This window comes from Puma concolor, chromosome E4 (assembly GCF_028749965.1).
Source record: "Puma concolor isolate L17-30 chromosome E4, mPumCon1.1.hap2, whole genome shotgun sequence".
Classification (NCBI taxonomy): Eukaryota; Metazoa; Chordata; class Mammalia; order Carnivora; family Felidae; genus Puma; species Puma concolor.
This window is the reverse complement of record NC_141683.1, coordinates 48,901,749-48,925,935: the sequence shown is the minus strand read 5'-3', so window position 1 is coordinate 48,925,935 and position 24,187 is coordinate 48,901,749. Positions and strand designations below refer to the sequence as shown.

The 24,187-nt window shown below is 45.4% G+C and overlaps 1 protein-coding gene across 2 annotated transcripts in view; it reads left to right on the top strand.

Annotated features, from left to right (window-relative positions):
* Positions 1-13,405: 13,405 nt before the first annotated feature.
* LOC112857899 (protein FAM163A) overlaps positions 13,406-24,187 on the top strand; it is a 79,828-nt gene continuing 69,046 nt past the window's right edge. The window contains exon 1 of one of the 2 annotated variants that reach the window (XM_086693818.1): positions 13,406-13,579. The gene's annotated coding sequence lies outside the window, so the exon portion shown is untranslated. Of the gene's footprint in view, positions 13,580-14,010; positions 14,122-24,187 lie in introns of those variants that run through there. The other variant, XM_086693817.1, reaches the window with a different exon arrangement.

Sequence of the window (24,187 nt, the reverse complement as noted above, 5' to 3'; positions counted from 1 at the left end):
GATGTATACTCAGAAGTAGGGTCACTGACTGTATGATAGTTCTATCTTTAGTTTTTTGCAGAACCTCCATGCTGTTTTCCACAATTGCTACACCAGTTTACATTCCCACTAACAATATACAAGGATTCCTTTTTTTCCACAGGTGTTCGCTTGTCTTTTTGATAAAAGCCACCATGACAGGTATGAAATGATACCTCAGTGTGGTTTTGATTTCCATTCTCCTGATGATGAGTGACGTTGAGCACCTTTTCATGTACTTGTTGTCCATTTCTGTGTCTTTGGAAAAGTGTCTATTCAAGTCTTTTGCTCATTTTTTTAAAAGTTTATTGACTTATTTTGAGAGAGACAGAGACAGCGCTAGCAGGGAAGAGGCAGAGAGAGAGAGGGAGAGAGAGAACCCCAAGCAGGCTCTGCACTGCCATGAGGCTTGAACTTACAAAACCGTGAGATTGTGATCTGAGCCAAAACTAAGAGTCAGACACTTAACCTACTGGGCCACCTAGACACCCCTTGCTCATTTTTAATTGGATTTTATTTTGTTTTGTTTTGCTCTTGAATTGTATAATTTCTTTATATAGTTTGGATAATAACCCCTTATCAGATCTATGGTTTGTAAATATATTTTGCCATTCTGTAGGCTGCCTTTCATTTTGTTGATGGTTTCCCTTGCAGTGCAGAAACTTTTTAATTTAATGTAGTTCCACTTATTTTTGCTTTTGTTCCTTGTGCTTTTGGTGACATTCCAATAAATCACTGGCAAGACCAACGTCAAGAAGCTTTTTCCCTAAGTGTTTTCTTCTAGAAGTTTTTTAGTTTTCGGTCTTACCTTTTAGTCTTTAATCCATTTCTGGTTAATTTTTTTCTGAGTAGTGTAAGATAGGGGTTCAATTTCATTCTTTTGCATGTGAATTTACAGTTTTCCCAGCACCATTTATTAAAGGGACTGTTCTTCCCCTCACCCCCCCCCCCCCCCCATTGCATGTTCTTGGAGCCCTTGTCAAAGATTCGTTGACTACATATGCATGGATTTATTTCTGGGCTCTAAAATTTGTTCTATTGGCTTAGGTCTTTGTTTTTATGCCAGTACCATACTGTTTTGATTACGGTAGTTTGTGTGATACTTCTGGGCTTGTTCTTTTTCCAGATTGCTTTTAGCTATTGGGCCTTTTGTGGTTCCATACAAATTTTGGAATTTAGTATTTTTTTCTACTGTTTCTGTGGAAAATGCCGCTGGAATTTATTTTAGAGATAGCATTGATTCCGTAGATCACTTTGGGTAGTGTCGACATTTTAACAATATTAATTCTTCCAGTCAGTAAACGTATCTTTCCATTTATTGGTGTCTTCTTCAATTTATTTCTTCAGTGTCTTGTAGATTTCAGTGTATAGGTCTTTTTCTCCTTGTTAAATTTAATTCTAAGTATTTTATTGTTTTTGATGCTATTGTAGCCAGGACTGTTTTCTTGACTTCTCTTTCTGATGGTTTGTTGTTAGTGTACGGAAATGCAACTGATTTTTGCATGTGGATTTTGTATCTTGTAACTTTACTAAATGTATTAGTTCTAACAATTTTTTGATGGAGTCGTTAGGTTTTTCTATATAATATCATGTCATCTGCAAATGGAGACAGTTTTACTTCTTCCTTTCTAATTTAGATTTCTTTATCTCTTTTTGGAGTCTAATTGCTCTGGCCAGGACTGCTAGTACTGTGTTGAATAGAAGTGGGGAGAGTAGGCACCCTTGTTTTGTTCCTGGGGCCTCTGATACTAAAGCCAGACAAGGATACTACAAGATAAGAAAACTATAGGCCAATATCCCTGATGAACATAGATGCAAAAATCTTCAACAAAATAGTAGAAGCAGAATTCAACAGCATGTTAAAAGCACCAAACACCATGATTAAGTTGAATTGGTCTGTGGGATGTAAGGATGGTTCAACATACACTAAAGCAATCAATGCGAACATCACATTAATAAAATGAAAGACAAAAATCACTTGATTATTTGAATATAAATTGACAAAATCAACATCCTTTCCTGATGAAAACTCTCAGCAAATTAGTTATAGAAGAAATGCACCTCAGCATAATAAGGGCATTTATGACAAGGCCACAGCTAATATCATACTCAATGGTGAAAAGCTCTAAGTTCCTCCTAAGGTCAGGAACAAGACTAATATCACATCTTTGAAGGCAAAGAGATATTTTAGTGCCAACAATGAGTTCCTAGGTCTATGCAGATCTTCTGAATAACTTGAGTAAGTCACTTATATACTCTATCCCCACATGTAAAATGGGCTAATAATCCCAGTTCTTGTGGCCCTTGGAGAAGCTCCCAAAGATGTGAATTCTTTGCTACATGTATGATTGTGTTGGGAAAGATAAATAAGTTAATATCTTTCTCATGCTTTAGGTGGCTAAAAGCAGACCCAAGGCCAACTAATTCCATTTCTTTAAATCATTCTCCTGTCGTTTAAGATTTTACAGAAGTCTCAGGAACCACTTGCAGAGGCTACAAATCTGAACAGGAAATTGCTCCTTACTCATTTACTGAATTATCCTATAGCTCTTTTGCGAATTTCTATTAAAGAACTGATTCACCCTCAAGTATCTTCTGGTGGCCCATGCAAACATGTCAACTTTTCTTTATACTGAAACACAAATGCCCTTCAGCTCTTTGGTGCTGGTGCAACATTTAGGGCGTGGATGCTGCTACTCTGTCCCCGTATAGCCACACATACTTTTTTTAATTCCCATTTTGCTCTACCAATTACTTTAATTCAATCATGAGAAAGTACTTCACTATGCTGAGAGTGCTTTTCAGCACATTGTTTTCATGAGTCCTATTTGTATCTTCCTAAGAGAAGAGGCTGACCAGTCACTCTTGAAAGCAGCTGTTCTGGCTGTGAAACGGTGGTGCAGACGGTCTCATGCATCAGCCAGGACACCAGGGCAGGTAAGGGGAATTCAATAATCCCTGAGTCCCACAAAATGACCATAAAATAAAAGACTTTGTCTCCAGAGAGGATGGATGTTTCACTTCTATAAGAGAGACCAGGAAACAGAGACAGAAGAAAACACAAGATGACATCCAGACTTTCACAGCGGTCGCACGCCCTGTTATTAACTTTTCCTTAGATATTTAACTATACCCTACCACAATCCTAATTCCAAGACCTTGTGAGAGAGGACAACTCCCTCCCCCCAATAACTTCTGGGAGTACTCAGAACTGTCTCACATTCCTCTCTATCTCTGTGCTCACATATCCATCCCTACTTGCTGCCTCTTTTCTGACCTACACTGAAACAGGCACAAAGCCAACCACTTGCCCCCGTTCGCACACACCTGCAAATTCACTCACAGAAACGCATAGTGTCAGTTTGGAAACACCGCTGAAGATCTTGGGGGAGAAGGTCACGGAACGGGGTGCAGCGAGAAAGCGCAGTCTTCAGCCATATGCCCGTGTCCACTTTCTTCCTCTCTTCCTCCTTGTCCCTTACATCCCAGGAGCAACCGCGTCTTCCCCTTGCCTCACAGAAAACAGGTTTTTGAAAAATCGATCACCCCTCCCAAATTTAGGAAGGTAATTTGGTGCACTTCCTGTCCATTAGCGTAACACACCCCTAACAGAGACCTGAGCGGCAAACGCATCAATGTTTTTGCAGCAAAATGAATAAATATTGGCACCAAATGAGATAAAGATTTTAAACATCCCCCCTAGAGCTTAAGTTTTGCCCCTACATCAGATCAGGTCAGCTCTGGTTTTGTTCTCAAATGAGATCTTTTCTAAGCCGACTTTCAGAGAGTTGTGAATTTCAAATTGTGGATAAGCCATCGTAGATCTATATGAGAGAAAACCACTGAGCTCGGCCTTATAATCCAGTCCTCTCTAGAGAGAGCTGTGATCTTAATCGCTTTAAAAAGAAAAACTTGAATCCTAATGTGTAGTTTGAATATCAGATGGCAGAGTTGGTCACACAGAAGAAATTAAACTAATATTCCTTTCTGATATGTCAGGAAGCTTCCACCAGAAGAACTTGTGTTTAGACAAAAAGTAATTTTTCCCCCCAATGATACCAACAACACAAAAACTGCTTTGGGAAGAGAGGATGGCCTCCTCAGATAAAGCAGGAGGAGAGGCTTCCAGTGGCCCTGGGAAACGGGGGGTGGGAGGCAGGGTTTTGTCTCACTCCTCTTAAGTGATGTGGCCCCTGTCGGAATGGTCCTTTGATTGATTGATTGATTTTTTTAATGTTTTTATTTATTTTTGAGAGATAGAGCATGAGCAAGGGAGGGACAGAGAGAGAGGGAGACACAGAATCTGAAGCAGCCTCCAGGCTCTGAGCTATCAGCACAGAGCCCAATGCAGGGCTTGAACTCATGAACTGCGAGATCATGACCTGGGCCAAAGTCAGACGCTCAACCAACTGAGCCACCCAGGCACCCCTGGATGGTCCTTTGATTTTATAATGAAAGTCGGTAAAAAAATAATACTTTACTAGAATGCACCTAAGAGTGCAAAAGGTCTTGGTAATTACTTTTTTCCTTGATGTAGTGCTATTGATGTTTAGCAAAAAGGCAGTATTTTCACCCAAAATAAATCCTTCCAGATTAAAACAACAGCACATTCATATATGCAACCGGAGAACTTGTGCTTCTGATGACGATGGCAGACCCATCGTCCTACAGGGTAAGCTGAAAAGAACTCAAATATTTGATAAAATGTTTTAAATCATCTTAAAAGCATCAAAGAGCCAACTAATTCATAAGGAATTACTAGCTTTAAGTCTCAAGAGAGGGTAGACATTCAAACAGATGAGTCTTACACGTGGGGCCCCTGGGGGGCATCTGGTAATCCTGGTTGGAAGTCAAAAGTTAGAGCCCATGGTTCGCCGGAGGTATGGGTGCTGTAGAACCACGCCCTGCTTTGGGTTGGGATCCTAAAGGAGTTACACTCTAGGGTGGGGTGAATGGGAGGCACTTGTACCTGAGTGTGGACTGGATTCAGTGACTCACTTCCAATGCATATTGTCTGTCAAAAGTGACTTTTTTTGCCCATGGTCTTTCATCCTGGCTTTCTTTACACCATGGTGGGTTCAGGTCTCCATATTATACTTGTGAAAATTTATAAGTTTTGCTTGCACATTCATATGTGAAAAATGTCATAGTTCCAAATTACATGAAACAAAAAGTGATAGAATTGAAATGAAAAATAGACTATTCTACAACGAAAGTTGGAGACTGTAATTTTAGAAAACTTTTTTTTTTTTTAAAGCAAGCTCTACATCCAGTGTGGGGCTCAAACTCACATCCCTGGGATCAAGAGTTACATGCTCTACTGACAGAGCCATCCAGGCACCCCGAAAGTTGGAGACCTTAATATCTCACTTCTGAAAATGAATAGAACAACTAGACAGAAGATCTACCAGGAAATAGCAGACTTTGAGAAACTTTAAGAAAGTTATTCACAAATAGGAAGAAATTAAACAGCAAATAACCACTCCCACATAACCAATGGTTCTAGGAAGAAATCACATGGAAAGTTAGAAAATTTGAGATGACTGAAAATTAAACCAGAATGCACCCAAAGTCATGGAATGCAGTGAAAGCAGCACTTAGGGAGAAGTTGACGCCTAGAAACACCTATATTAAAAAGGAAAAAGGATCTCAAATCAACGGCCTAAACTTCTACCTTAGGAAACTAGAAAAAAGAGCATACTGAACCCAAAGCAAGAAGAGAGAAGGAAATAATGAAGATTAGGGTGGACATAAGTGCCATAGAAAATAGAAAAACAATAGGGAATCAGTGAAAGTAAAACTGCAACTTGGAAAAGATCAACAAAGTGAACAGACCTTTAAGTAGATTGATCAAGAAAAAAGAGAGAAGAAGACTCGAGAATGAGAAGTAATCACCTTACACAAGCATCAGGATGTTAAAGGAACACCACAGACAGCTGTATGCCAACAAACTGGATGACCTAACTGAAATGGAGAGACTCCAAGAGAGACACAAACTATAGAAACTAACTCGAGAAGAGATACAAAAGTCTGAATACACTGAAGGCAGATTGAATTAGTATTAAAAAAATTACTCTCAAAGAAAGCCTAGACCCAGGGAGCTGACGGATTATACTATTTCAAGATGAATTAACATCAACCTTCACAAACTCCTCCAAACAATACAAGAGGGAATAATTCCCAATTCATTCTATGAGGTCTGTATAACCCTGATGCCAAAACCAGAGAAGGACATACGAGAAAAGAAAATAAATATCCCTTATGAATACAGGTGCCAAACAGCACAACAAAATACTAGTAAACCAAATCAGCAACATATAAAAAGGATTATACACAGGACCAAGTGAGAGTTAATCGAGGAACTCATGGTTGTTTTTAACATCCAAAAATCAATGAATATAATGCACCATTTGAACAGAATAAGGACCAAAACCATTTGATGACAGTAACAGATGCAGAAAACATTTAACAAAATCCTCCATCCTGTTATTACAAAAAAACCCTCAACAAACTAGGAATAGAAGGGATTTTCTTCAGCCTGATAAAGGATATTTATGAAAAACCTACAGCTAATAATTTACTTAATGGTGAAAGGCTGGATATTTTCCTCCTAAGGTCAAGAACAAGACAAGGACGTCTGCTCTTTCCACTGCAATTCACAATTTCACTGGAGGTCCTAGACAAGACAGGAAAAGTGGAGAGAAGAAGGCTGACCGCATGGAATCAAAGTAGAAATCAACAACTGAAAGATAACAGAAAATCTCCAAACACTTGGAAACCAAACAACACACTTGCAAATAACCCCATTGATCAAGAAGGAAGTTTTAGGGGAATAAAAAAATACGTTGAACTGAATGAAAATGAAAATACAAATGTCAACATCTGTGGGACCCTGCTAAAGCAGTGCTAAGAGGGAAATTTATAGCACTAAACGCATATATTAGAAAAGAAGAAAGTCTTTAGTCAGTAATCTTAAGCTTCCACCTCAAGAATCTAGGGGAGGGACACCTGGGTGGCTCAGTCGGCTAAGCGTCCAACTTCGGCTCAGGTCATGATCTCACAGTTTTTGAGTTTGAGCCCCACGTCAGGCTCTGTGCTGACAGCTCAGATCCTAGAACCTGCTTCAGATTCTGTGTCTCCCTCTCTCTCTGCCCCTCCCCTGCTCACGCTCCGTTTCTCTCTCTCAATAATAAATAAATGTTAAAAAAAAATTTTTTTTAAAGAATCTAGGGGAAAAAAGAGCAAAATAAACCTAAAGCAAGAAGAAGAAAGGATGTAATTAAGACAAAACCAGAAATCAATAAAACTGAAAATAGAAGAAAATCAACAAAGAGCTGTTTCTTTGAAAGGTTTGATAAAATTAATGAAACTTGGGCAAGACTGGCAAAGGAGAAAAAAAGGAGGGCACAACACAAATTACCAATGTTTCTGGAATGAAACAGGGTCATTATACAGTCTGCAGATATCAGCAAGGAAAAAAAGGAATAAAATAAACAACTCTACACACATAAATCTGACAACTTAGATGAAGTGTCAGTTCTTTGGAAAATACAAAGTACAACACATCTCACCCAGTATGAAATAGGCAATTTTAATCACCCTATAACTACGAAGATAATTAAATTTATAATTTCAAATCTTCATTTTGTTTATTTTATTTTATTTATTCTCAAGTAAGTTAACATACTTCAGGAGTAGAATCCAGTGATTCATCACTTACATGTGACACCCAGGGCTCATCCCCACAATGCCCTCCTTCATGCCCGTCACCCATTTTCCCCACCCCCCACCATCAACCTCCAATTTGTTCTCTGTATTTAAGACTCTCTTATGGTTTGCCTCCATCTCTGTTTTTATCTTATTTTTCCTACCCTTCCCCCATGACCATCTGTTAAGTTTCTCAAATTCCACAAATGAGTGAAATCATGTGATAGGTGTCTTATAATTTCAAATCTTCTAAAAGGCCCAGGCCCAGACAGATTCACCAGAGAATTCCAGCAAACATTTTAACAAGACTTAACACCAAATCTACATGGTCTCGTCCAGAAAATAGTAGAGATGGGAACATTCTCCAATTCGTTTTATGAAGTTAGTATCACTCCAATACCAAAACCAGACAAAGACAGCACAAATAAAGAAGACTACTGACCAATAATCCTCTCGTGAATATAGATGCAAGAAATGCTCAACAAAATATTAGCAAATAGAATTTAGCAATACATAAAAAGAATTCTATACCATGACCAAGTAGGCTTTATTCCAAGGCTGCAAGGCTGCTTTAATTTTCAAAAAGCAATCATCAACATAATCCACCATATTAACAGGCTAAAAAAGAAAAATCACATGATTACATAACCCAATGTAAAAGCATTCAACAACATTTACTACCCATTTATCACAAACATTTCCACAAAAAATAGAAATAGAAATTTTGTTAGCTACAGCTAGTTTATACTTAATGATGAAAGGCTGAATGTTTCTCCTTTGTAAAAAAAAATTTAATGTTTATTTAATGTTTAATGTTTATTTAATGTACAAGCAGGGGAGGGTCAGAGAGAGACACACACACACAGAATCCAAAGCAGGCTCCAGGCTCCGAGCTGTCAGCACAGAGCTCGACTCAGGGCTCAAACTCATGAACTGTGAGGTCATGACCTGAACCGAAGTCAGATGTTTAACTGACTGAGCCACCCCGGCGCCCCTGAATATTTCTCCTTAATATCAAAATGCTAGCAAGGTTCTTGGTAGATATAGAGAAGATTATTCTAATGTGTAAATGGAAAGGCAGAGGACCTAGAAGACCCACAACAATTTTGAACTATTTATTTTAATGTTTATTTATTTTTGAGAGAGAGAAGCAGAGTGCAGAGAGAGAGCAAGCTGGGGAAGGGCAGAGAGAGCAAGACACAGAATCTGAAGCAGGTTCTAGGCTCTGAGCTGTCAGTGCAGAGCCTGACGCGGGGCTCAAACTCACGAATCGTGAGGTCATGACCTGAGCTGAAGTCGGACGCCCAACCGACTGAGCCACCCAGGTGCCCCTAAAACAATTTTGAATAGGAAGAATAACATGGGCAGAATCAGTCTGTGTGGTGGTACTGGTGGAGGAAGAGATCAATGCAACAGATAGAGCATCCAGAAATAGACCCATGCAAATATGCGCAATAGGTTCCGGACAAAGGTGTAAAAGCAACACATGGTGCTAAAGCAATTGCACATACTTAGGCAAGAAAAAAGATCTCAGCCAGAAGTTTACATCTTATATAAAAATTAACTCATAATGTTTCATAGACTTAAAGGTTAAAGGGGCGCCTGGGTGGCGCAGTCGGTTAAGCGTCCAACTTTAGCCAGGTCACGATCTCGCGTGTCCGTGAGTTCGAGCCCCGCGTCAGGCTCTGGGCTGATGGCTCGGAGCCTGGAGCCTGTTTCCGATTCTGTGTCTCCTTCTCTCTCTGCCCCTCCCCCGTTCATGCTCTGTCTCTCTCTGTCCCAAAAATAAATAAAAAAAGTTAAAAAAAAAATTAAAAAAAAAATGCGAAACAAAAAAATCTAGGAGAAAATCTTTAGGATCTAGGGCCATGCAAAGAGTTCTTAGACTTGACAGAAACTGCATGACCCACAGTAGGGAAAAGTGAAAAATTGGACCTTATCAAAACTTAAAAATTCATCTGCAAAATCCACGCAAAGAGGATGAAAAGATGATCTACAGACTGGGAGAAAATATTTGCAAACCATGTATCTGCAAAAGAACTAAGATCCAGACTATGTGAAGAATTATCAAAACTCAACAGTAAAAAAACAAACCCTCTAACTAGAAAATGTCCAAAAGGCATAAACAGATATTTCGCCAAAGAGGGCATTTAGATGGAAGTACAGGTGCCAAGATATTCAACATTATTCTCCATTAAGGGGAATGGTAATTAAAAAGCACAATGAGATATCATCATACACTTATCAAAATGGGTAAAATTTTTTAAAAAAGTGACAACTCTAAATTGCTGGCAAGGATGTGGAGAAACTGGTTAATTCATACACTGCTGGTGTGAATGCAAAAAGGTACAGCAAGTCTGGAACACAGATTGGCAATCTCTCTTAAAAACGAAGCGTACGGGGCGCCTGGGTGGCGCAGTCGGTTGAGCGTCCAACTTCAGCCGGGTCACGATGTCGCGGTCCATGAGTTTGAGCCCCGCGTCGGGCTCTGGGCTGATGGCTCAGAGCCTGGAGCCTGTTTCCGATTCTGTGTCTCCTTCTCTCTCTGCCCCTCCCCCGTTCATGCTCTGTCTCTCTCTGTCCCAAAAATAAATAAACGTTGAAAAAAAAATTAAAAAAAAAATAATAAAAAAACAAAACAAAACAAAACAAAAAAAAAACGAAGCGTGCAACTAGCACATGATCCAGCACGGCACTTCTGGGCGTTCATCCCAGAGATATGAAAGCTTATGTTCGCACATAAACCTTCACACGAGTGTTTATAGCAGCTTTAATCAAAATAGCTCAAAACTGGAAAAAAACCCGGATGTCTTTCTTCATATGAGTGAATGAATGGTTACACAAGCCATGGAACATCCATAGCATCCAGTGGATAAACCTGGATGAATCCCCAAGGAATTACGCTGAGTGGTGAAAAAAATACAAAAGTTTACATATTGTATTATTTCATTTATATAATATTCTTAAAATCACACTGTTTTAGAAATGGTAAACAGATAAGTGGTTTCTAAGGGTTAGGGATGAGAAGGGAAGTGGGTGTGGCTATAAGAAGGAACTATGAGGGACTCTTGTGCTGATAGAAATTGTTCTGTATTTTGACTGTGGCAATGCCAATCTCCTGGTTGTATATTGTACTATAGTTTTGCAAGATGTTAAAGATGGGGGAAATTGGATAAAGGGTACCTGAGATCTCTGTATTATTTCTTACAACTGCATTTGAATCTACAAGTATCTCAAAATGAAAATTCTGCTTTAAAAAATTACTCCTGATCATAAGATGAAGGTTAATGAGTGGAGAAGATACTTGCAATCTATAACCAACAAAGGCATTTAGCTAGAAAATACAAAGAACCTTTATGGATCAACAAGAAAAAAAAAATCAGATAACTCAATAGAAAAATGGGTAAAGATTTGAATAGGCACTTCACAAAACTGAAAATTCAAATAGTCTATAAACACATGTAAAGGCCCACAGTCTTACTGGTAACTAGGGATGTGAAATGAAGATCACAACTTTGATATCATTACACATCCACCAGATTGACAAAAATCAAGAAGCCTAGTAATATTGTCTTGGCAAAGATGTGGAGCAATTGGAACATAGCTCGTGAGAGTGTACATTTCATGACCATCTCGGTAAACAACTTGGTATTATCTAATAAAGTTAAATAGAAACATACCTTATAGCCCAGCAATTCCACCCCAAGGTATACCCTAAAGAAAAGTTCGCATTAAAAATTTTTTTTTAACGTTTATTAATTTTTGAGAGACAGAGACAGAGTATGAGCGGGGAAAGGGCAGAGAGAGAGGGAGACGCAGACTCTGAAGCAGGCTCCAGGCTCTGAGCTGTCCGCACAGAGCCCGACGCTGGGCTTGAACCCACAAACCATGAGATCATGACCTGAGCCGAAGTCGGACGCTCAACTGACTGAGCCACCCAGGCGCCCCAAGAAAAGTTTGCATTTAGACACCAGGAGATATACACAAGAATGTTATTAGCAGTATTACATTAGCAGCCCCAACTACAACTATATGCAACAAAAATAACCCCACAAACATGACCAAGTGAAAGAACAAGCCAGCTACACATGAAAAATCCATGCTATATTATTCCATTTACAGAGATTACAAAAACAAGCAAACTAAACTACAGTGTTTAGGGATGCATAACAAGCTAATAAAACCAAAAAGATATATAAGGAAGTGATTACTATAAAGTCAAGATGGCTGTTGCTTGTGGGGGAAGGGAAGGGCTCAGGAAAACAAATGGGGGCGTTTGTAGGGTGATGTCAATGACCTGGGTGAATACACCAGTTTGGTTTATGATGATTGGTTAGGCTGTACATATACTTCATTTTCACTTTTCTCTCTTGTGTCATTGTGTACAACAAAATAACACGTCTCTTCATATTTCACTTTTGTCTCTGAGAAGAAGTGAGGCCAGGAAGGAATGTAGGTGTGAGGTTTGACTGGGTGAGAAAAGGCAGCACGTCAAGACCTGAGGTCAAAATTTAAAACCTGCGAAGAGAAAGAGGAAAAATGTGGAGTGTTGAAGCAACAGTAAATCTTCTGGAATGAGCAGGTGGGTAGCTTTCCTTTGGATATGATATGTTTTATATATCATAAATAAATATAATAAAAAAATATATTTAAATAGTGGTTTAGGAATAATAAAGGTTGCTCCAAGTGCTAAATTTCTTACTCCTCTCGGTTACAAGTTGGACCTGGGCTGAGGGACCAACGTTTTTCTTTCTTCCTGTTTGAGAAATTGATAGTGTTCGCGTTTGCTTTGAATCCTCCAGACTGTCCAGAGTATGAAGAGGAAAATATATTTGATGTGGGGAACACCGCCCCCCCCCCAGCATTAATTTGGGTGACCCCCTTTCCTCCTCCCCTGTCTTCAGTCCAAGACTGGAGAGCAGGGTCAGGAGAAACGTGAACAGATCGGAACAGGCAAAAGTTCCACACTGAGATGCTTTGGAGACGCTAAAAAGTGAGTTTCCTTCCATCTCACCCCACCTACCATGTTCTCTAGGCAGACTGATGTCAGAACTTATTGTCTGGGGGTACAGCACATAAGCTACTTGTAGAGTTTTAAAACACTAAAGGAGGGTAATTTCAAAGAAATCTAGAGCACCGTTAACGTTTTCTCCTCCTGCTGGGGGATGGGGAAGACATTGCGTCCCCTTCCCTGCCTTTTCCTGCTAGATCTCGCCGTCACACTTCTAATTACAGATTGACTCCCTCTCTGCCAGCTACAAGGACGGGGTACCCCTCAACGGCGGGGGCACCCAGGTGTGACTGGACTTCCAGGGAACAGTGCTGGCCAGAAATAGGGAAGCAGATGAGCCTTTCAGGAGGCTTTCCAGGCAAAGTCCGGTGGACAGCGACACACCCTGGTCCTTAAAACTATCATTCCCACGGGATTTGCAGTGCTGGACTTGAGCTGTGGCACATAGAGTTCCCTGTATAAGGCGTTCCTAGGGGGCCCGACTCCTGAGCTTACATTTCTTAGGCGAAAAGGCAGTGGAGCTACGGGAAGGCTCTTTGGAAGACGCCAGGCTGCTCTGCTTGGTCCCTTCCCTCCGCCCTCGTGCAAGCAGCCTCTCTCGTGGGGGATTCTCCCAGGACTGGGGCCAGCGCCAATCAGGTGGCTCGGTACCTGCCCCCAGCCCGGGCCACCTGGAGGGGCGATGAGGCTGTCGGCTCCGTGCAGGGGCAGTTCTCAGAGCGCCGGGGAACGCACAGGAGCCTCACGTGGGCAGCCCCAGGCCCAGGCGCTCAGCAGGACGCGCGCAGACCGGGTGCCAGCCCAACGCGCGAGTGGACGCCGGAAAGGAGCTGCTCAGTCGCGGTAACGGGTTAGGGTGCTCCTCGAGCGAGGTTCCCCGAAGGAAGAAAAGGAGGGACGGGGCGGAGCGGGGCGGACCGAGGATTCCTTCCCCGCCCCCCACCGGGGCGCCCGGCTCCGCGCGGGGAGGTGCCGGGCCGGGGCGTACTTCCGAGGGCGCCTTAGCACCGGGGTAAGCGCGCCCCGGAGCCACCTTCCCCGCGCGCCCCTATCTTGACCGCGGCCGTGCGGGACTGGGTCTGGGTCGCCGCTTGGCTCTCCCGCTCCGCACCGCGGGCCGCGCGCTCCGAGGGGGTGGGGGTGGGGGTGGACGTCTCCGGCCTCGTGGCCAGGCCGCCGGTCGCGCTGTCCCCGCCTCGGGGCCGGACTTGCCGAGTCCCCGTCCCCGCCTGCGCCGCTGCCGCGCGCTCCTGCTCCGCGAGCGCCTTCCGCCGGCCGGAGCTCACACGGACCCGGCAGCCGCGCCTCGGCGCCCGCCAGCACCCGGGAGCATGCGGCGGCCGGGGCCCGCGACGCTGCACGCTCGGCGGGACCGCGGGGCGCGCGTGAGTGAGCCGGGCCGGGGCTGAGCACCGCGGTGGGTGGGTGCGGGGAGGGACGCTCCGTCGCCGTCGGTCTGTGCGTGCGGGTTCCTCAGAGCGCGCGGGCGCCTCTGCGCCAGCCCTGCACCCTGGTGATCCTGCTCAAGTTTGACCACGCTAGGAGGGCGGAGGTGCGTTCGCGGTGCGGGGTCGCCATCTCCGCCAGGCCGTCCGGGTCCAAGACAGCCGGCGCCGACGTCTGCCTAAGGGACAGAGAAACCGGACTGGCACCCGGGCCGCTGTCTGTTTCCTCCCGAGGAGGGAGCTTGCGTCCCGCACCCCGATCCCCAGGGCCGTGCGCGGCGGGCTGGGCTGGGGGCGCCGGCCACATCGAAGCTTCGCTCAGCGGCCGGAGGAGGGTTTGGCTCAAATACAGCAGGGCAGGAGCGGAGAGCAGTGTCGGGCTAGGCCCGGCGTCCCCCTGCTCCCGTCCTCTTCATCCTAGCTGGCTGGGGTGGCTTGGGTAGAGTGCCCAGCGCGGCGCCCCGGAGACCTCCTGCCCGGGTGGCTTCGTCCGGTCTCTGCGCTTCCCGAGGCCGCGAGGGAGGGCAGGGATGGAGCTCGGTCTTCTCTGTCGGTGCCCTTGGGCTGCATACACCACCCGTGCTTTTCTGTCACACTTGGGCATTCCTTTTCTCTGGGTGGAACTGTGGGGCCCCAGAAGTTCGCTCTTCCTAGCAAGTTGGCCGCGGCGGGAAGGTGGTGGGGGGCAGGTGTGCAACCGCAGGCAGCCCCCACTCCCCCCTGCAGTCAGTTGAGGCACTTTCTCCCGTCCTTTCCAGTCTGCCCAGCCCGGGACCCTCCTTGAGGAGGCCACAGTCGTGGCCCGGGGCTGGAGGACCCGGGTTGGAGCTGGGGGTTCAGTGCAACTGGCAAGGGTGACGTCTACGTACCTCGGATCTCTGTGCCCTGTCCCGCGTCCTCCAGTGGTTGAGCCAGACTCACGTTTTATACCGCGTGAGAAACAATGATGGGGGGACTTCAGATCTGGAAAAGTGCACTTTGCCTGAGATTTGCTGCGATTTGGGGTGTTCTTAGGGGGGGTAGAGTGGGGGTGGAAGGCAACTTCCTTTCTGTGCTAATAAAGTGCTTGGAAGTACATTTGGCCCCGCCCCTTCCCTTTATACTGGCAGAGGTGGATCAAAGGGGAGAAAGAGCAGAGGCATATTCTCTGGGAGCAATGATAATTTCTCAGACCCCTCTCCAGAGGTTCCAGCTCCCCTGTCTGTAGGGATCTAAACCAGTACGTAGAGACAGGGGTCGTGTTGGCACTCGGGGTGGCTCAGCTGTGGTCTTAGGCAAATCAGCTGCACCCTCCTCACAGTTCCCCCTACTCACAAGCAGAGCAGGGGCAGGATTTCTGCCCTCCTGGGGAGATGACCATGAGTGAATGAGAGAGGACCATGTGTGAATGGGAGAAGCCTCTGAAGTCCTCTGGGGGTGGGGGTAGGGTGTGTGTGTCACGTGCATGGGTAGAAACCCTGGTGGTGGGTTTCACTGGCATTCCTGCCACAACCAGAAATTTGCATTTAGTGACCTTATCAAAACCAGTGCTCAGGAAAGGCAGAATGGGCTCCAGTGCTGATGAGAGCAAGTGCCTCACATTTTGCTCAAGGATCTCTGCTTTGTCTCCAGTGTGCCCATCTGTAATTGGAAATGAGCTCTGCTTAGCTCAGAGCGGCTTCAGTCTGAGCGCAAACATCATCCGGCAACAGGGGGGCCTGTGTTGGCACGGAAACGACCCACCCTCACCCAGAGAACCAGGGTAGGATTTTAGTGATGTCTCCCGATAACCTTGGAAAGGAGGCTGGCGGCAGGGGGTTGGGGGGAGGGGGGAGATCGTAGCAGAAACTGGGAATAGTCTTGGTGGCCCCTTTATCGTCAGAATGGCCCTGGCTGGTCTCCTCAGTTGTGGAAAGTGCCCCGAGGTTTAGAATCTGGCCTGATGATCGTTAGCACTAAGGAAAACTGCCACCACGTATTGAGTACTTTCTATATGTCAGACACAAGGCTCTGCTAAATCAATATTATTATCCCTGTATTTCACTCGAGGAGGCTGAGTTTGGGAGAGGTTAAATAACTTGCTAAGACCCTAAAGTGAGTCCGTGGCAGAGCTGTTCTGTGAAGCCGGGTGTCTCAGTTCCAAAGCTCCCTGCTCCCTCCACACGGCCGTTCTTCTCCCATTAGGAACGGACACATGTGGCAGCTGAAAATCCAGAACCGTTGTGAATAAACACGATTTGGAGGCGCAAGAGATGTTTGTGACCCCGTTAGGCTTTAGGGAAAGTGCTGGCCAGGTAAAACTGCTTGGTCTTCATTCCCTCTAGGACCCATGGGTTTAATCATACACAAGGGATTGATCCTTTAACATGTAGACTGCAAACTGGCGGCAGTGGGGCAATGGCCTACTTATTTCCCTTTCAGTTAGCAAACATCAAAAAGATGGATAAACTGCTAATGAGGTTCTAGAAAAACAGCCCCTCCATACGTTGCTGTTGGAAGAGTAAATGGGTACAACTTCTTTGGAGGGTGTTTTAGAACCATCTACCAAAATTAGAAATGCCCATGCCATCGGACCCAGTGATTCCATTTTTAGGGGTTGAACTTGTCCTTACACTTGCCCATGGGCACAAAGACATATGTACAGTGTAGCACTGAAAGTATAGCACTGAAAGAACAATCCACGTGCTCATCAAAGATGAACTTGTTGAATATCTTGTGGCACCTCCAGGCAGTTGGATACTGTGCTATTCATTCATAAAAAGAGACTTGGGAATTTCTCTGTAACTGACATGGAATGATTTCCAAGATATATGGCTAAGTGGAAAACATGCACAGAGTGTCTCTATGATGCTGTTTATGTTATAAAAGAGGAGGAAGAAGGAGAATTCCAAGATGTTTGCTTGTGTATGCATAGGTATGTCCAAAAAACCTGATAAGATCTGTTGCCTACAGGAAGAGCAGACCTTTAAACCCTTCTGTACCCTTTCAATTCGGAACCATAGGGATGCATTAACTATTTAAAAAAATTTTTTTTAACGTTTATTCATTTTTGAGACAGAGACAGAGCATGAACAGGGGAGGAGCAGAGAGAGAGGGAGACACAGAATCTGAAACAGGCTCCAGGCTGTGAGCTGTCAGCACAGAGCCCGACGCGGGGCTCGAACCCACGGACCGTGAGATCATGACCTGAGCCGAAGTCGGACGCTTAACTGACCAAGCCACCCAGGCGCCCCAGATGCATTAACTATTTTTAAAAATCCTCTTTCCTTGTCCTGTGCCTGATACATTCCCTCAAGCTCTTCTCCGGGTGAACGGTGTGGAGGTGGCACCCCCACCCTCAGGTTGCTTGAGGGGTTCCCTTTGGGGTAAAAGCCAAAGGTCCCTGAGAACACACAGGGTCCCTCAGCTCTAGGCCATCCAGAATTCCTTTAAATATGTAGGTTGTGCTTGGAAAGCTGGAGGGAGAGGTGCCTTTAGACACCTTTCTGAGCTGGGTAGGCAAGATATGACCCTCTGGCCTTGAAAACAACATGAAGAAGTAGAATTTTTTTGCCCTAATATTCCCTTATACAAGAGAAACTGCCAGCACTGGGGTAGCCTCAGTGGGGCCGGGGGTAGGCGGGACTAGGGGGAGCACTGTACCTTGTCATCAGTGAGGGCAGTAAGTCTATTTCTGGTGTTGTATTTGGACTTCAGAAAGGAGAGGGAGAGAGATATACTTGAATGAAAAGTTTTGAAAATTATTCTGGGGTCTCGGGCTGTTTTGTCCCAGAGGAAGGAAGAAGGTTATTGACACAGCTGTAATGGCATCAGTTGGTATGTTCTGGAATGCCCCTTTGGGTGTCTCCCATCAGCACAGATGTCCAGCCCCTGCCCTGCTCCCCAGCCAAGAATTCCCTTCTGCTGATCACCTATTGTGGAAGCTGCTGGATGCATGAAGGGGATGGGAGCAAGTATTAGGAACTGCCTTCCCTCCTTCAGGTAAACAGGCTGTTGAATAGCAGAAGCAGAAGAAAGACTTTGTTTCAGCCACACGAGAAGGGACCTTCCAGTAGGTGGGAAGCCTTCATTAGGAACTTTCTGTGTCCAGGTACTCCGCTAAGCACTCTGCCTACATCATCTCATTTAATCTCCTGATCAGGTATGTGTGAGAGCCCAGGCTCTTTGCCATCAAGCAGCACCTTTTTTGCTCTTTCTTCGATGACTTTCTTTCCTGCATAGTAACCTGCACCAGAGACACAAGAGCATCCCAGGTGCTCAGAGACTTGGTTTGGGTTATAACAGTGTGTAGCTGAGCATTACATACTTTGATGGATGAGCTGGAATATTTGCAGTCTGGGTAGGTTTGTACAGGGCACAGTTCAGGGACAAAGCAGTCAGCATTCTTGGTTCAGGGTCCCATCTTTCCTGCTTCTGTCTCTGTGTGTGCATTAGGGCCAGGCCGAGTGGACTGTGAGTGTGATGTTCCCCAGGGACGGAAGGAGGAAAGGGAGTGCTTGTGAGGGTCGGTGTCTACACCCAAGGAAGAAGGTGGGCAGGGTGGCCCCTGAACCCCCCCAGGTCTGTGCTGGGGGTCTGTCTGCTGTTTGGCAGAAACAGCCTGAGAGCCAAGGGCCTGGCTCATTGCACACCTTTCTCCTCCCACACAGCTTGCTGGCCAGGGCTCGCCTCTGACTCCCACTCCACTTCAAAAAGAAACTGCTCGAATTTTCCCCCAAATGAATTCTAGCGCAAAGGCAGCCACTGCTGTGGCTCATGGGGTTGAGAGCAGGAAGCTGGGCTAGGCGCTCAGCTAAGGCTGCCAGAACCTAGCCATGAGGGGGAAAGCCAGACGCCCAAATGGTGTTTTTAAAAAGTCCTCTTATGATACCCCAAAAATGATGTTTGCACAGCCAAGCAAAATAGTAGTGGATGATCGGTGTAATACACGTTAGAAAGTGAGTATTGCTCAAGGCACTGGGAAGACCGAAAGATGAGCAAGCCGTGGTTCCTGGGCTCGAGTTGCCCACAAGGCAGTGTGGGAGAGGGACATTTGCGTCAGCAGCAGGATCCTGCAGACTGAAGAAGCACGTGCTACGTAGAGGTACAAATGGCATGTGGTCAGGTGTCGAGGGGTGACAGTGAGCCAGAGGCTGGCCCCAGTAATTTGGTAGATTGTTAAGGTCTTTTTTGGAGGAGGTGATTTTTGAGCTGGGCTTTGAAGGTTAAGTATGATTTTGATAGACAAGCTCAGAAGAAAGGGCAGAAGAGGCCAAGAGAACGGTTTCGGTAGAATATGGAGCGTTTCAAGATACATTCATATCAGTAATGTCATTATTTACTCAACTTCTGCCACAGACATAATACATGGCATTTTCAGGTGCTTACAGAGTAAAACTGTTTATGTCCCCATAAGATAGGCAATCACAATGATTTTTTTTTTTTTTTTTGGTGGTAAATCAACAGGGCTTGATGACGGATTAGATATTAGAAGGGCTTCTCGGAGGCACAAGGCTCTAAAACCATATTAGGCTTCTATCAGATTCATTTTACTTGTTAAAATAACAACGGGTGATATCGGACGTGTGTGAACTCGACATGTCTGTCCTATCAAACCACTGAATGACCATGAGCTTTCCAGTGGGGAGGCAGCGGGGTGCCAGGAATGGGGGCTCCAGTTCTGCCTCAGCATTTTATTCTGTGTTCGCTCATGTATTCACTCGTTCATTTATTCTGTGGGCAATGAAGATGATCCATGTGCCCGAGCCAAGTGCTGGGCTGGCTGGGGGCAGGGGCGAGTAGAGAGAGAGAGAGAGGGAGAGGGGGAGAGAGAGAGAGAGAGGGAGAGGGGGAGAGAGAGAGACAGAGAGAAGGGAAAGTCAAGGGCCCTGTAGCCTCCAGGAGCTTGTAGTACATGGGAGATATCACAGGAGAAGGTGATAAATGCCATAGTAAAAATAGCAACAAAAGGCTGTGGGAAAACGTAATATGTGCTCAATAAATGCTTGTTGCTAAAACACATAAACATCACGATTGGCAATACCAGATATCACCAAGAGAACAAATCAGAGGGCTAAAAATATTTCTTTGGATTTGGCCAGTGGGTCTCAAAACACTTGTTCATGTCATGAAACCCATGGAAATTATGGTGCTTGCTGGAGAATACCATAGAATTTTGAAAGGGCTGAATATATAATTTTGAGCTAAATCAGAGAGCATCTTATGCTAGATTCTACTACAGGCATAGAATAGCAGACACCAAGTTTTAAGAAAGAAAACTTTATGAAACAAAAGCCTTAAATTGAGGATATTCTGTGAGCTATTTTTTTTTTTTCTATGAATCGGGGAAAGCCTGCCAAGATTCTATTTTAGTGCAGGAAACCCTCAGTCCAGCTGGTAGAACACCAGGGATCCACAGGCGCATAGTTTTGGCAGTTTGAAGGTTGTTGATGACTCTAGCAAGGGCAATTTCAGGAGAGTAATGAGGCCAGAAGCCCGATAGAATTGGGTTGCATTTTCATGATGTCAACCAAGTATTTATTGAATGTCACAGGGGATACAGTGTCTGTGTGTGTGTGTTGGGGAAACCAGAACTGTCAAAGCCCCAGCCTTCATGGAGCTTGAAGTCATTCAGGGAAACAAACTTGTCACAAAGTAAATGTAAAGCGCCACTTATACAAGCAATAAAGTGGAGGTCCGTGGCATTGTCAGGGTGTTTCATAGGAGGTCTGGGCCACTCAGGGAGTATCTGGGAAGTCATTCTGGGGACATGATAGTTCAGTAGTCCTGGAGAGTGAGTAGGAGAGAAGGAGGTGAGTGGGGTTTTGGACCTGAGAGAGGATATTCCGGGAATGGGGGAGGGTCTTGGCTAGAGCAGGCATAGCATTTTGAGGTGCCAAAGGCCAGTGGCCTGGGGTGCCTAGAGGGAGAGGGAGAAGCATGTGAGATGAACAGGAGAGGCAGGAGGGAGTTAGAACCCTCAGTCTTATCAGCCACGGTAGGGATTCTGATGTTGATTCTACAGGAACAGGTAATCACAGAAGTACTTAAGCAGGAGGGTGATATAGTCAGATTTCCTACTTTAGGAAGATCTCTGTGGCTGTAGGGTGTGGACAGTACATTTGAGGTGGCCAAGGGAAGATCCGGGGAGACATCTCGAGAGATGGCTGTTTACACTGGGACATTTGTAGTGGAGAGAGAAAGAAGACAGAGTTGAGAGGTTTAGAAGTGAAATGGACAAGAAGTGATGGTTTGGTCAGAGGGGAGTTTTGGGGACGAGCCCTGGGCTGCCAGCTATGTAGCAGTGGATGGGGGTACCATTTCCTGAGACAAATGACATGAGTTCAGTCTCAGCATGTTGTGCTTGAGGAGCCTTTGAACCATCTGGGTGGAGGGAGAGCGGCCAAGGGGATATATGGGCAGGAGTTTGAAGGAGAGGTCTGGGCAGGAGATATGCCCCCATAAGCTGTCAACATCCAGGGGTAAGTGAAACCATGGCATGGAGGAGGCTGCCGAGGGAGGAAGGACAGGCTTAGAAGAGAAGGCCTGGGGTTAACTTCGAGTTAGGATGGGCCTAGAAAGGAAGCAGAGAAGGATGATCTAGAGAGATAGGAGAAAAGCCAGGAGTGGGAAATGTCACGAAAGCCAAGGGCAGAGTGTTTCCTGAATAAGAGAAGAGGAAGCATAGCCCATTATGATGAGGACCAATGAAAGTCCATTGGCTTCAGAAACAGAGATCACAGGTGATTTAAACAACAGTTTCAGGGATGTGATGGGCAAAAGTCAGACCGTAGTTGGCGGAGGGGGAAGTAGACACTGAATGTACAAATAAGTCTTTCCAGAGGTTTGGAGAGGTGGGGTGGTTTTGTTCTGTTTTAATGGGGGACAGTTGAGCACCTTTACATGGCAGTGTGAAGGATCCAGTTGAATGGAAAAGCTATAGGTTCAAGGAAGGATAATTTATAATGTGAGGTCCCTGAGAAAATGTGTGGACAGCATCAACCAAGCAGGTGGAGGGAATAGGCTTTAGGATGGAGAGGGGCCATGCTCTGGGATAACTGGAGAGAAGGAGGGGAGGAGAAGGCTCATGCCTATTTGTTTTTATGAGATGGTGGAAGATGAGGATGTTTCCATCTGATGAAGAGAAGGAAGGATGGCTAGAGGGGAGAAAGGACGGAGGACGTTTATTTTAGAATGGGGGTGGTGAGGACAGTGAAGAGAGAAGGGGTGAAGACACTAGTCAAAGGTGATACTAGTCGAGCATGTCTTAGCCGGGTGACATTGAGTCCATTTTCTTGCCTGTAAAATGGGAATGATACCCACGATGCTTACCCCACAGAGTTGTGCCTGGCACGTAGAACACCATCAACAAATGCCTGCTGCTGTTTTGACTTTTCTTCTCACCGTCAGTGGCTAGCCTAGTGCTGAACACATAACTGGGTTTAGTATGAAAGAGTCGTCAACACTTCCAGGTACTTAGTACCTAAAATTTAGACGGACGTCTCTCCTTACACCACTTGTCTCCCTTCCATCTGTAAAGCACCAGCCTCTTTTCTTCTCTAAGCAATTGGAAGCTTTTCTGCTACTTAATGCTTAGGGATTCATTTATATGTGGTGCTTAGCCAGGGCAGATTCTATTAGGGGAGTTAAGCATATGGACAGGGCACTGGGCCAGGGTGAGAAGAGACGAGGTTCAATTAATTCAAGAGCCCAATCTCCTCTGGCCTCATTGATACACAGAGGACAGGGCATCTGTGGGACTCACGCCTTCATCACTTTCCTAATATCCAGTGAAGCCAACTCTGAACCAGGCCTGTACCCGGGTCTGAGATACAGAGATGAATAGAAATGGTTCCTGCCCTTGTGATATTAATGTGATCAGATACACATTGTAATGGCTGCATCCCATGCTGGGGAGCATAGAAGAAGGAGCCCTTGGCTGTGCCCGGGCTACGCAGGGAGGGCTTCCCAGAGGAGGTAGTGTTTGAGCTGGAATGTGAAGATCAACATCTTTGTAGAGCAGAAAAGGGAAACAGACAAGGAGGGAACATCTTTGCAGGTAAGAAGGGAAGTCTTTGGGTCTTTCAAGGCGCAGTTAGGCCCGGGAAGCTCAGGAGACGGTGGGGGGAAGCAGAGACTGAATTTGGTCCAGCAATGTCAGAGCAGGAAATGACAGGCGATGGGGAGGGGGTGAGACACAGGATGGCAGGCTGGTGTTCTGCCTCCTGGCCTAAGGACCTGGACTTGAACCTGTGGGAGTGGTAGAGCCACTGGAGGTTTCTGAACAATGGCAGAGTGATTGGTCAAGGGTCAGTGGCGGTAGTCTAGGCGAGGGTTGACCGCAGGACAGTTTCAGTGATATGGGTCCAAGGTATGGTCATTGCTAGTGAATGAGTGAAATGAAACTAAAAGCCAGTGGCATTAAGGAAGTTGTGGAAATACGATGCTAGGGCGTTTGGAGAGGCCATCTTTGTGTGTATTGAAACTTTCTAGGATGATGACAGAACCTTAAATGAAGGGGGACAATTGCTAACGTCCTCAATGAGTGAGGGAGAGGCAGTGGTGTGGTGAAGGATAGAGTGAAGGATAATCAAATATCATGGACCTCAAACGGATAAGGATTTTGACAAGATAACAGAAATGAAACACTCTAGACTCTAATTCTGGAAAACAGAATAAACTCCTGAAAGGACTGAACCGTTGTTTATTTCCAAGGCGAGGGGGCCACCAAAAAACAGGTGGAATGTATTTCCAAGCTGCTGGACCACTGAGTACCGCTCGAGGACACCATACAACATCACAGATGGGTGCCCACCGGTTCGAGATCTCAGAAATCAGCTGAGTCCTCGTGATGGCACCACAATCCATGATGCTGTCCTTGCTGGAGTCCATTTCCCAGGCCCCTCAGAGAATCATTTCCAACATCTTTGCTGAGGTCTTGCTGATACCAAGCATGTCCTCTCGTTGTGGCAGAGGAGTTAGGCACCCAGCACCCTTCACCTCAGGGGGCTGACAGCTCAACACCAGATTTCTCTTAGCAGATGGGTTT